Source organism: Balaenoptera ricei, chromosome 9 (genome assembly GCF_028023285.1).
Source record: "Balaenoptera ricei isolate mBalRic1 chromosome 9, mBalRic1.hap2, whole genome shotgun sequence".
Lineage (NCBI taxonomy): Eukaryota > Metazoa > Chordata > Mammalia > Artiodactyla > Balaenopteridae > Balaenoptera > Balaenoptera ricei.
In genome coordinates, this window is record NC_082647.1 from 50,175,891 (window position 1) to 50,188,620 (window position 12,730).

The following is a 12,730-nucleotide window of genomic DNA, read 5'->3' on the forward strand; positions in this document are numbered from 1 at the left end:
GGAATTTGAGTAGGATGTATATCCTTTAGATTTTAAGTCTTTACCACGTTTTTAAGAGGTCACTGTGTATTTCAGAGCCAACTACAGATTCAGAGTTCAGACTGCTTTACTGCCTTAAACTCCCCTGAGGTAACTGCCAGCACTTACATTTCAGTGAGAGACCACAGCTGAACTACCTTGGTGGGATGTTCATGTGTGGCTAAAAAGCGCTGTTTGTCACATGAAGTTGCATCCGTTGTTGCATGTTGCTGACAAACATTTTATTCCATTAAATATTCGATGGGCTTGTTTTTTGAAGTTTTAATTTGAATCAAAAACTTTAGTAGTGAAATTGTTCTGGTAGTGACAACTCTTAATAAGGAGAAAAGGAAGCCATGGACAACTGGGCTGTGTCAGGTCTGTGAACCCAGGGCTGAGACAGTCCACACAGGGAACAGATTCCTGGATTGCCTTATGATGTGTAACTCATAGTAAATATCAGTTTTAATATTTGGCAGTTGATTTTTTTATATCATGGATACTAATTTTTGAACAACATGCTAGAATCACATGGTTAAACATGGGCACTTTTAATACTATATGTTCAGTCCCAATTTATTTTTTTTCCTTTGCACTGTAATTCTTACTTTATGTTGGTCGTTATAAAGTTTAGAACTGAATTAGAGTGTTATTAACTGTGAAAGTGGGTGTTAAGATGGAAAGAAATACCAGAAGGATGTTCTCTTTGCTCTTCAGTTGTGATAGCCCTTTCCTGCTACCTTGCTATCTAAACACTCCTGTGTTTCCTGTCACTTTCCTCTTCCCCTGGTCTTCATCAGTGGGAGACTGCACGGGCAGTGGTTAACATATATTAAATTTTTATAAAATTATTTTAGTGACTCAAATGTTGGATACTCTATAAATAAAAATCATCATCCTCATGATCTTTTTTTTTTTTAATAAATTTATTTATTTATTTATTTTATTTTTTGGCTGTATTGGGTCTTCGTTGCTGTGCGCGGGCTTTCTCTAGTTGCATTGAGCGGGGGCTACTCTTTGTTGTGGTGTGCGGGCTTCTCATTGCGGTGGCTTCTCTTGCTGTGGAGCACAGGCTCTAGGCGTGCGGGCTTCAGTAGTTGTGGCACGTGGGCTCAGTAGTTGTGGCTCGCAGGCTCTAGAGCGCAGGCTCAGTAGTTGTGGTGCACGGGCTTAGTTGCTCCGCGGCATGTGGGATCTTCCCGGACCAGGGCTCGAACCCGTGTCCCCTGCATTGGCAGGTGGATTCTTAACCACTGAGCCACCAGGGAAGTCCCCTCATGATCATTTATATGTCTGGCATTTTCCTTCTGTTTTCAGTTGCGACTGCAGAAGTGTATTTTATCTACTTATTGATGTTCTTTTGATTTTCTATTAAACGTTATCTTTAGAGCATATTTTACAAATTCTATAAACAAGTATTAAACGAGGTTTTAAAATATACCACCAAGAACAATATCGTATACTTCAATATTGTACTTCTACATTTTACATAAGTATCCTTAGTTATTTTGATGCACATTCAAGTTTGAGAATCACTGTCATGATTCCTTACTCAAAGTCTAGTAGAAAAGACAAACTTGTGAACACATTATTTTAGCCTAATACTGTAGGTACCATGTGAAAGTCTCCCTCCTGAGCCAGTCCCACATATGGCTGTTAATAGTACTCTGAAGCTGAGGACCAGAAAAAGGATTACGCATGTGGTATGCTTTCATTTTCAGGTACTAGAGAAAAACATGCTACACATTAACTGTTCTAATATTGAAGTTTTAATTTGTATTCTGTAGTAATTTACTCACTTACATAAATAACAATGTTTTCTAATTCTTTTAGTCACCCAGGTGTATATAAAATTACCAGTTCATACTGAAGAGTAGACTCAGGGATTTTATTATTCTCAGTAACATGTTCTGTGGATGTTTTATTTATGTGTAGTAGGCATGTGCTTAAACTTTTTGCAAGCCAGAATTATTCTGGCACTGAGTTAGAACTTTAAGGGCAACTGATGATTTGTTTTTGTGTTAAGGTGATCTTCATCTAGGCCCTGCAAAGCTATTAAACCTGTAAATTTATAAATAAGAGTATGTATCAACATTACCCCCAGCTTGGCTGCTTGTTGAGGGATACGGCTCTTAAGCAATAACAAAAAAGAGCTGTGTTAGCTTCTTGCAGGGATCATATCTTCTGCCTGGGATTTAATGTTTACCAAAAGTTTGATCGAAACAAATAGTATTTTGGAAGGTTTGTCTGAAAAATGTGCAGGGTGTCTATTCCTATAGGCATTCTATGATTTTATCCTTAAGTTTAACAGAGCTGTTTGGGAGTTGTATACTTGGGCTACCTGGTTTTGTACTCTATAGAACTGCTTTTACTGAATCTCGTTTTGGCATTATGCTGTTGACTCAATATGAGTGACGTTATACAAAGCAGCCCTATGAAACTTTTACTTACTGTAAAAATGTTATTCAGGACATTGAGAACACATGGGAGAAATTTCTTTCTCATTCAGTGCTAGGAACCAAGAATAGTTGCTGTTTGTTCCTCCCTGAGCAATGATCTGTATTTATCTTAATGGGCAGTGAATCACATGATTTATTATTTCTTGCTTCATGTTAGTTGTTATAAAGCTTGTAACTGAATTTTTTGCCCACTTCTGTTAAGTGGTGGCTTTGTGCTTCCAGCTTGTTTTGTGTTCTACCCTCACTCCTAGTTTTGTCTTAATTTTTTACTTATATATGTATTTTTTAAATTTGAAATAGTCATTTATAGAAAAGTTGAAAGAAGCGTACAAAGAATTCCCATTATACCCTTTACTCAGATTCCCTTAATATTAACATTTTCCTCTACAGGTATCTGCTTTCTCTCTATATATATACACACAAATTTCTCCTATTTGCTTTTAATTTCTTTACCAAACGTATCTGTACAAATGCCTGTGAAATGCTTTTTGGGAGGAATAAAGCAGTGTATTACTAAATTAACAATAATAATAGTAGGGAAGGATGTGTTAATTCTATACCTATGTTGAAAAAAGAGACCTATAGAAAAACCTGTTTCAGATGGAAGGAAGATAAATTGTGTGTGTGTGTCAGTGTCTGTTTGTGCATCTGAGAGAGACACACAGAGGGAGAAAGAGAGAAAGGAGAGACAACACGCATGCATTTTAAGGGATCCTTGTAACACTGAATGGCAGAAGAGGGGAAATGCCAAAGGCTTTTTGATTTAAATAAAAATTAGGGCGTTGTCTTCTTAAATAGAAACAGATAATAAATACTAACGCATGAAGAACTGTTTGGGAATGTATTTGATTTAGTAATTAAGTAATCAGAGTAGGACTGTAAGCAGAGAGTCTTAATTCAGAAATGTTTACTTTTTATTAAGTTAATCATAAAATAATTTCAGATTTGATAGTTTTCATACTAAATATTTTTCACTTATTTTAACTACCCCTCAATAATAAGATTCTTTTGGGAGATGGGAATAGAGTGACAATGGTTTATGTACCTGTTCTTTCGTCAAGGCAAAACCAAAAGTATACACTTTATTATATTATACAATATAGAAGACATTCTAACTGTGGATTCCTATTTCAGATACTTAGATATGATCTTATGTTATTAATGGCTCTAAACTTTTTGTACACAGAATAGGAAAAATAAGTGAATAAAAATGAACTTAAAGAATATTATAAATTATAAAAATTTTATTTATGTTCTAAAAATAATTGTGAAAATTTATAGCTTAAACCTTAAAACATAAATCAGTTACAAAAATAAAAAATAAAAGATTGCTCTCTGGCCTATGTGAAAGTAAAACATAGTTGAATGGAAGGGAGCTAAAGAATTCAGTCTAAATTGTATTCATTTCTTATTTAATGCAGTTTGCTAGAGGAATCTGCATACAAAAAAAGCCTCCTTTTCCTTCCATAGATATCAGTTTTCTCATTACTAATTTGTCCCATGTTTGTGTGAATGTGTTTTTAAACAAAAATGGAAGCCTTTTAAAAAGACATTTTTAGGAAGCGAAATTGATTTCTCTAAAATCTTGTAGAAAATGAAACAAACGTTCTAGAATTTTAAATGCATAATTGTGATTAATGCCATAGAGCAATAATTCAATGCTGTTGTCTTATAGAGTTTCTATAGATGACATTCACTTATTTCATCAACAGTAGAACATAGCATTTCAGAGAATGGGCTTTGTTGGATAGACCTGGAGTCCTGGCTCCACCACTTACCTGTGACCTTAATTTTCCATTGGTAACATGGAGCTAATAATGTCACCCACTTGGGGATGTGTGAGAATAAAATGAGATGATGACGGTATCATTCTTAACTCATGGTGAAGGCTTAAAGGCTTAATAAATGTTAGCTGTCGCAGTTATTATTACCTTACTGACCCATGCTGATATTTGTTTATATATATATTTGTTATTTATATCTGATGATGCTTTTTTTAAGAGACGCTTAAAACTTACAGTCTGGAAGTGTGGAAAAGGTTGTGTTTGATACAGAGGTAATAGAAGTAAGGAAGGAGTAAGACCAATTACTAATTATTCTTTAAATTTTATACATAAATTATTTGATATTTCTTTTAAAATATTATACTTTCAACAAATTTTCAATGAGGTTGAGTTTATTTTTCCTACTTGCCTGCTTTAGGTAATATTTAGAAAAAGGCCTTGCACATAGTATAAACTAGTAAATAATTTGTTTAATAAATGAATTGAGTGTTCCTTTTCATTTATACTAGTCTTTACTATGCACAATACCATCAAATATTTTTTCATGCATCAGATTTTTTTTTTTTTTTTTTGGCCAAATATCTATAGCTAGAGGGGAATTTGTATTGTTAAAAGGTATTTGGCTTTCAGATTTTATTGTAGTGGTTTATCTTTTCAGCTTTCTTGTTTTCTTGTGTATGGAACAATGAACTTGGCAAATTTGAATTGTTATTTATAAAAAGAAGAACTAACGTTTCTTAGAGTTATCTTAAGTACTATCCTACTAAATCTCCACAGTAATTTTCCATAATGTGCCCTCTAAATACCTACGTTCAAAGATTTGAAAACTACATTTAATGAAATCAAGCAGCTTGCCTAAGTCACAGAACTAGTAGTCAAGCTGCAATTTGAGTTCAAGACTCAGGGTTTTAACCACAATCCTAAGATGCAAAATCAGATTGGGTAACCAACAAGGACCTATAGCACAGGGAACTATACTCAGTATTTTGTAATAACCTGTAAGGGAAAAGAATCTGAAAAAAAATAGATATATATGTATATGTAACTGAATCAGTTTGCTGTACACCTTAAACTAACACAACCTTGTAAATCAACTATACTTCAATAAAAAATATCAGATTGGGACACCTTTTTGTGTTAAAGTAAAACATTAAATTAAAACCCAGTTCATAGCTGTATATATTTAATTTTATATTATTTAGAAAATCTGTGAAATTTTTGATATACTTATAATTTTGTTTTTAACTTAAGGAGGATAGTATTTTATTTTAAGCTTGTATCACATTTTCTCAATGTTTGTGTATCATAAACTTTAAAAAAAGACTATTGTTTTTCTGAATTTAATTAATTTTTTCTTGCTACAGAGAAGATATGGACAGATACATACTTTACATATATATACAAAAATCAGTAGCCAATTGATATGGCTAATGAGGGGCACAGAAGGCACAATAATAGTCCCTCAAAGAAGTCCACATCCTAATCCTTGGAAGCTGTGAACATGTTGTTACATGGCACAGGGGAATTGAGCCTACAGGTGGAGTAAGGTTGCTAATCAGCTGACCTTAAAATAAGGAGATTATCCAGGTGGGCCCGATGTAAATACAAGAATCTTTAAATGGGAAGAAGGAGGCAAAAGAATCGGAACCAGGGAGAAAGCATTGTGAGAAAGACTCAAATGGCCATTGCTGGCTTTGAAGATGGAAGGGTGCCAATAGACAGTGAAATAGGTCAGCCTCTGGAGACTGGAAAGGGAAGGATATAGAGTCTCCCCTACAGGCTCCAGAAGGAACACGGTCCTGCTGACACCTTGTTTTTAGCCCAGTGAGACACTTTCTGGACTTTTGACCTCCAGAACATAAGATAATAAATTTGTGTTGTTTTAAGCCACTAAAAAAAAAAAAAAAAGATCTAGTCAGCTACAAAGTAGCTGAGACCTAACTCTATATAGGAGATGAAATTTGATTTAAATTCTTTCTGTTAAATCTAATGATAAACTATTAAAAAGTAGCTTTTACCAAAATATAGAAGTGTAAAGAGTGCCCTATATTATAAATATATGAAAGAGAAGTCTTGTTTGTAGAGTGAAACTACTCATATTAAACCTTATTTTAAAATGACTGATTCAGTATATTGATATGCTTTCATCCCTGTAAATAATTGACGGAGTCTTACAGGGGTTTCCACAAATCGGTATATCTGGAATTTTTAGATAAGAGCATTTTTTTAATTCTATAAGGAATAATTTTAAGGTATTAAAAAAGTGATACCTTGTGGTCTATCACTGGACCAAAGAATCAGAAATCTGAAAGGGATTATTTTTTACATCTAATTTGTGAGCTAAGGACAGTGGTCCTATATCTAAAAAAGCAATCTTCAGATATGTCATTAGGTAGTTCAAATTCTGGTCATACACTTAAGAGTACTCTCAAGTAAAAGAAGCAGTTTTAAGTGAATGAGGATAATATAACTTTATGGATAACATAATCCACACATACTTTCAGTCTATGGCTTTTTGACTATTATTTTAGTGGATATTGGTGAACCCACGTGATTTCAGGTTTCTCTTAATTCTGATTCTTAATTATTCTATTATTGCCATTTGAATTTTACATATTTTGATAGATTTCCATGAAAATCAGTATCAGCCACAATTACATATGTATATATATTTTTGATATAAAATAGCTTTTGATTGGACTCTGAACAGGCACTTTATATATCTTTTGGATCATATTCATGAAGCATTTCCTGCAAGCACATGCTATAATATTAAGAGTTATTATCTTCTTTGGTTTCAGATAGACCAATTGAAGACTCTCATGAGGCTCTTGGAATTTCCATATCAAGAAGCAGAGTTAATAAAGGCAAATGTGAATTACGCTAATAGTTATTCAGTTTTTGCTGGGTAGCTTTCAGAATGACTTGCCACTTTACAGAGGGTGTAGAGAGACTAGCAGATAGCAAACTTGTGAGTTGCAACCTCTATTTTTGCCCCTGGTGTCATCACATGGACCTTATCAGTCTTTAAAGCCTGTACCCAAGGCTTAACCACCCCTGGGGATTCTATGGTCCTACTAATTGGAAGTTGGCCGTCTTTGTGTCTAAGCATAATATAAGCCTTTTTTTAAAAAAAAGAAAGTATCATGATAGCCTTAGAGCTTACCAGTACCTAGTATGTTCATTGGTTAATCCTTTCTGAAGAGAGTAATAGTGGTAAGTGAGAAAATAGGCTCTGTAAAAGGACTATGCTAAAGAAACATAAGTAGTAATCTTTTAGTTACTGTAGTTGTTATTTTCTTAAAGGTTATTATTGTTTGATGTGTCCTTTGAATACATATTTTTTTTTTTTGCCACTAAAAAAACTGGTAAAAAGATTTGAGATTCCAAATTTTCCATGTGGATTGGGAGAATTATTAGACTATAAAAAATAATTTATATATATAGTTTTCAAAGATATTCCAGGCCAAGATTCTAGCTAGAAATTAAACCTTTGAAATGACATAAAACAATCCTATGCTACATTTAAAGGAAGTTATCCATTGCTCTATGAAAAATATGTTGTGAACAGTTTCCACATTTGATGTTTTTGAAAGTTGAATCCATCTTGAACCTTGGCCATTTGTTACTGAAAGTGCAAGAAAAATGTCAGTGTGGATATATTTCATGGAATCTTAGAATGGGGGTGGAGGGCTTAGAGATAATCTAATTTCATTTTTCCATATTTTAGGTGTGAAGAAACTGATACCCAGAGAGGCTTAGTGACCTGCTGAAGGTCACAAATTTGCAGAACTGGGATTTCATTACAGACCTCTTAACCTATTCCATGTATCTTAAAGTCCGTATTAATGTAAAACTAAGCTTTTAGTTATCTGCTATACCACAAAACCATTTTATTTCATATTTATATCCAAGTTGAGTTTTGGTTTCTCTCTCTTTTAGGGAATAGTCTTTATGTTTTGTTTTGCAGGTATACTAGTGAATTTTTGCACTCTAAAACCTTTTAGATTAATTTTTAAAAGTGTCAGCAACTCTGTGTCTTTGTATCTATTATATATTTTATAGAAATAGGGAACATGTCATCTAAGTTCGTGTGTGCAAATGTGAAGTAAAGTGTAATTAAATTGCACCTGTAGAATAACGAGTTCCGAGTCAGTAATACCTCTGGGAACAAAGCTCGTTTATAGACAGTTTCCTGAAGTTAAATACCCAATGTACTCTTCAGCCGGAAATGTGTGTAAGATACTGGACATCATCTGGAAAGATACAGGAAACAAAACAGAAAGCATTTTTCTACCTTTATACAAAACTATAATGCATGAAATATTGACACTTGAAAATGTACTTCAATTCTAATGAAGTATAAAATTCTAATGAATTTTTCTTAGGAAAAATGAATTTGAACTGGAGCAGTTAACCTAGCCAATAAAGTAACCATTGAGTTGATCAGGGTAGGAGAGAGTATTGCCAGCATGAAATGAGAAACTAAAATGATTACTCTTCTTGGAAAATTGAAGGCTAATATGTGTTTTGAATATAAAGCAATCATTAAGTGGGTAAATACTGTAAAAAAAAAAGAGTGTATTTATCAAATTCAGGAATGCCAGAATGACAAGGCATTTTAAAACATTGATCACATATAAGTTTAGAAAAGATAAAAGAAAGCACTGTCTCCCCACAAGAGGTGGCCAATTTATGGAACTCAGTATCCCAGCTATCAGATGAAAACGAAGAATTTAAAAAGATAAACTCATGGATGTTTTATTCATGTGAATTGAGAATGAATTGAAAATGACTGATTCAGTATACTCTTAACTCTTAACTCTCAACTCTTAACTCTCTCTCTTCCCTACCCTAACTTCCTCTTTTACTCAAGGGGTTTCCAAGCTGTTCCAGACCTTTTCTTCCAACTAAAGCATTCTATGATCTGGAGCTATTTTTCCACCTTTCCCTGTCCTGCATACAGGAATGAAACTGCATACCTTGTTAATGCCAAGATTGGTTTTAAACCCAATCAACTTAACATCTGAAATAAGCCTAAGTGATAGATACTTCTTGCCTAAGACAGTTTATATTTTTCTCTGAAGTTGAAATAATTATTTTTCATTTTGAAATAGTTATTTTTAATATTTAAAACGTTTTTAAAGATAAAACTTATTTCTTAAATACGTTGGATATATTTAAGCATTCCAGTATTTTTTACCCTAGATTCAAGGGAAAAAGTTAAAACAATAGATTAATAAAATTGCTAAAATTGGGTAATACCTTACTTAGGTTTTAGGTAATTTGTTTTTTATTTTCATACTTTGGAATTCTTCTCCATTTTTCCGATTCTAGACTCCATTCCTTTAGCTTGCTGGTGGACTATGTCCATTATATACACAGTTTGATTTTAAGGCAAAAGTTTCCAGACACAGTCTAGAATTCTTGAGTTATCTTTTAAAAACAGTTGTCTTGTGAATAAAATACCTACCTAACTATAAGAAATTTGGACTCCACTACTTCCTTTCTCCTGCTGAGTTAATAGGAATATAGTAGGCACGTGACACTTGTTTATTTGGATTTTTTGTGACCTTGTTACCATTTTGTATATTTCAGATTCCCAAATGTCCAATTGGAAGATGACCCATTCCTTGTCTGCTCTTGTAGGATGTTAGTTTTAATGTCTAATATTGATCTTCTTTAGAAAAGTAGGACTATTATATAAGAAATACATGCTCATTTTATAAAAAGAAGACTAGTCTATTCAGTATGTGTTTATTTCCTCAGGGTAGTGAACATTGTGGCCACTTAAGGAAGCCATGTATCAGTAACCGTCTGCAGTATAAATAAGCTGTCCTGGATTATAGGTTAATTATTTTTTCTCCTCTGAGTTAGGATATAATTTCTTCATCAACCACTTTCATGTAACCAAAAGGAAATCTTTGAGCTGCTTTTAAAATAACTGCAATGCTTAACTCATGCAGTTACCAAATCATACTTTTTTCCATTTTTCTGATTAAAATTCCCTAAGCAACATTAGTCTTACATTTACATTGGCATCCATTCATTTGAATTAATATTTAGTTATACTAAATATAATAATATTTAATTATAATTAATAAAAACCAACATTTACTGAATGCCTACTATGTGCCAAAGGATTAAAAGTCAGTGCTAAACTTATTTTTGGGACAAGGGTGTGAATTTTGATAGTGAAACAGAGCTGATAATATAATTGTGAATTTGTTGGAATGTTGTAAATAGTGAGATAATATAATTGTGTTTGGCAAATGTTCAGCAGCTCTTTGCTGACGCCTGCCAGAAGGGTTTATATTAGCCTTACCTTTCTTTTCTTCATGTATTATTATACCTGCATTTGTAGTCTTAATTCTTTGAATCAATGAATATTCTTAAATGGTGACATACTGTTGATCATTGTAGGTATAGTGGTAAGAGGTCTAAATGATGTGAGAGTTCATGTTTTTTAAAGAGAATTTACTATTTTTTATATCTTGTTACAAATTTTCAATTTCTATCATCAAGAAGTGTTAATTGTTTATATGTTTATGGTGTTATACAAGTCAAATGGTTCTTCTAAGAACTTAAAATCTGAAGTATCTAAAGGGATTACTATTAATACACTTTTTAAAAAACATTCACATGTATATTAAACAAATCCTAGATGCTGGACAAATAGCAAAAGAGGTTTAGAAAAATGAAATTTTAGTCTGAAAATTTGCCTTTTTTCCCTCTAGGAATGAAATAAAAGAGTTTATATTAGAAACATGAATTTAGAATTCAGAATAAGTGTTGCTTGTGACATCAGATTTTATTGATTTATCAGGTAGAAATTTAGTCAACATTTTTCTTAAAGCAAAAGCTTCAGGTTATGTATATATTCACCTTTGTAAATTCTAATTCCCTTCCTGCTCCTCCTCTTCTACTTCTCCCCCTCCTTTTTTTTTTCTTTTGACCAGTAACTTTTTAAAGTTGAAAGCTATGCTAAAGGTACCCATTTCTCTTCAGAATATAAAGTTTCTTCTTAAGATTTAGAGCATTTATTTTATATGTAAAGAACATTCATTATGCCTCACTGGATATGAGAGGGTCATGGGACTTCTTCTCAACGAGCCTTATCTAGCCAAGTAGAGGTAATTAATGCCTCCCCCTGCCCAATTACATCAGACCTGAAAAGTTGCCTCTTCCTTGTGTAGTTTAATTTCATCCAGAATGGACTGTGCTTAAGAGTTTGTTTCCATCATCTGAAAGATACAAAATTATTTATAGGATGTTTGCAGTGAATCTTCTTATTTTTACCACTGTGGACAAACCACTTGGAAATTTTTTCATGACATACAACAATCATGTTAAAGTATTTAATTAATATGTTTACTTTCTCATTCTGAAATGTCATCCAAATGATGCCTTTCACAAAGAAATTTTGTGTAGTTCACTTAAGAACTCTACATGCCAGTTATATAAAAGACTGAGCACAAGCATACTTCCACAGAAACTAAACTATGGTCTTGCTTAGTTGAAGAAGTAAATACTTTGTTTTCAGGAATCTTATTTAGAAAGAAAACTTTCCCAAATGGTTTTATATTAGCTAAAATTTCATATTTCTATGTGATACACTACTTCTATGTTTATTTTTTGTTAGTGTAACCTAGTTTAATTTAAAAAGTGCTATTAATGATTGTTTTTCTTTTCTTTTAAGAAAACAAATCAAACTACAGTCACCCTCTTTAATTTAGTGATTAACTAGGACTTGTTCACATAGTTGAGATTTCTTTATGTGATTTTTATTTTATGTACAAAAAAATTATGCTATATAACTTCTACCTTCAATGGATCAAATGGATACATTGATTGAACAACTATTCAAACATTTACACTGGCTTTCCCTAAAATTTTATATGTATTTCAAACTTAGTCCCCATTTTAAATATATTTTAATGATATTGTTTTGTGTTTACTGAGCAAAATTGATCCACCACAGAACTGAAATTAGTGCTTTAATTTGAAGCTTTATTTCTTAAGGAAAAATAACTATGATTTTATAACTACTGGATATTTTTTAAAAACCCAGTTGGTAATTCTGTGATGAATTTGTATATAATAAACTTCCTATCAAAACACTTTTTATCATAAACTATATTAAAACTATTTCTGTTGGTGTATTCCATAGAAACTTTCATTAGATTGGTTATTTTCACTTGTTGGAGTTCTAGTAAAATGCTGAGGCAACTGTAGTATATTTCTAATGAAGTCTGTAAAAATATTGAACTCTGTGAAATTATTGAGCAACCTACCATCCATGATCATGAATATATGATTTCTAATTGACTTAACTTTTGGCTTAATCTATACATTTTTTGTAAGTATCTAATATTTGTTTATGATAGTTCTATCAGATCTATCCACCTAGTTTTAGACTCTCAAATGCCCTAGAAAACCCTAAAGCATACTTATTCACAAGATTTCTCT

The 12,730-nt window shown here is 32.4% G+C and overlaps 1 protein-coding gene across 4 annotated transcripts in view; it reads left to right on the plus strand.

Annotated features, from left to right (window-relative positions):
* SKAP2 (src kinase associated phosphoprotein 2) overlaps positions 1-12,730 on the plus strand; it is a 307,658-nt gene that overhangs the window by 226,498 nt on the left and 68,430 nt on the right. The window lies entirely within an intron of this gene.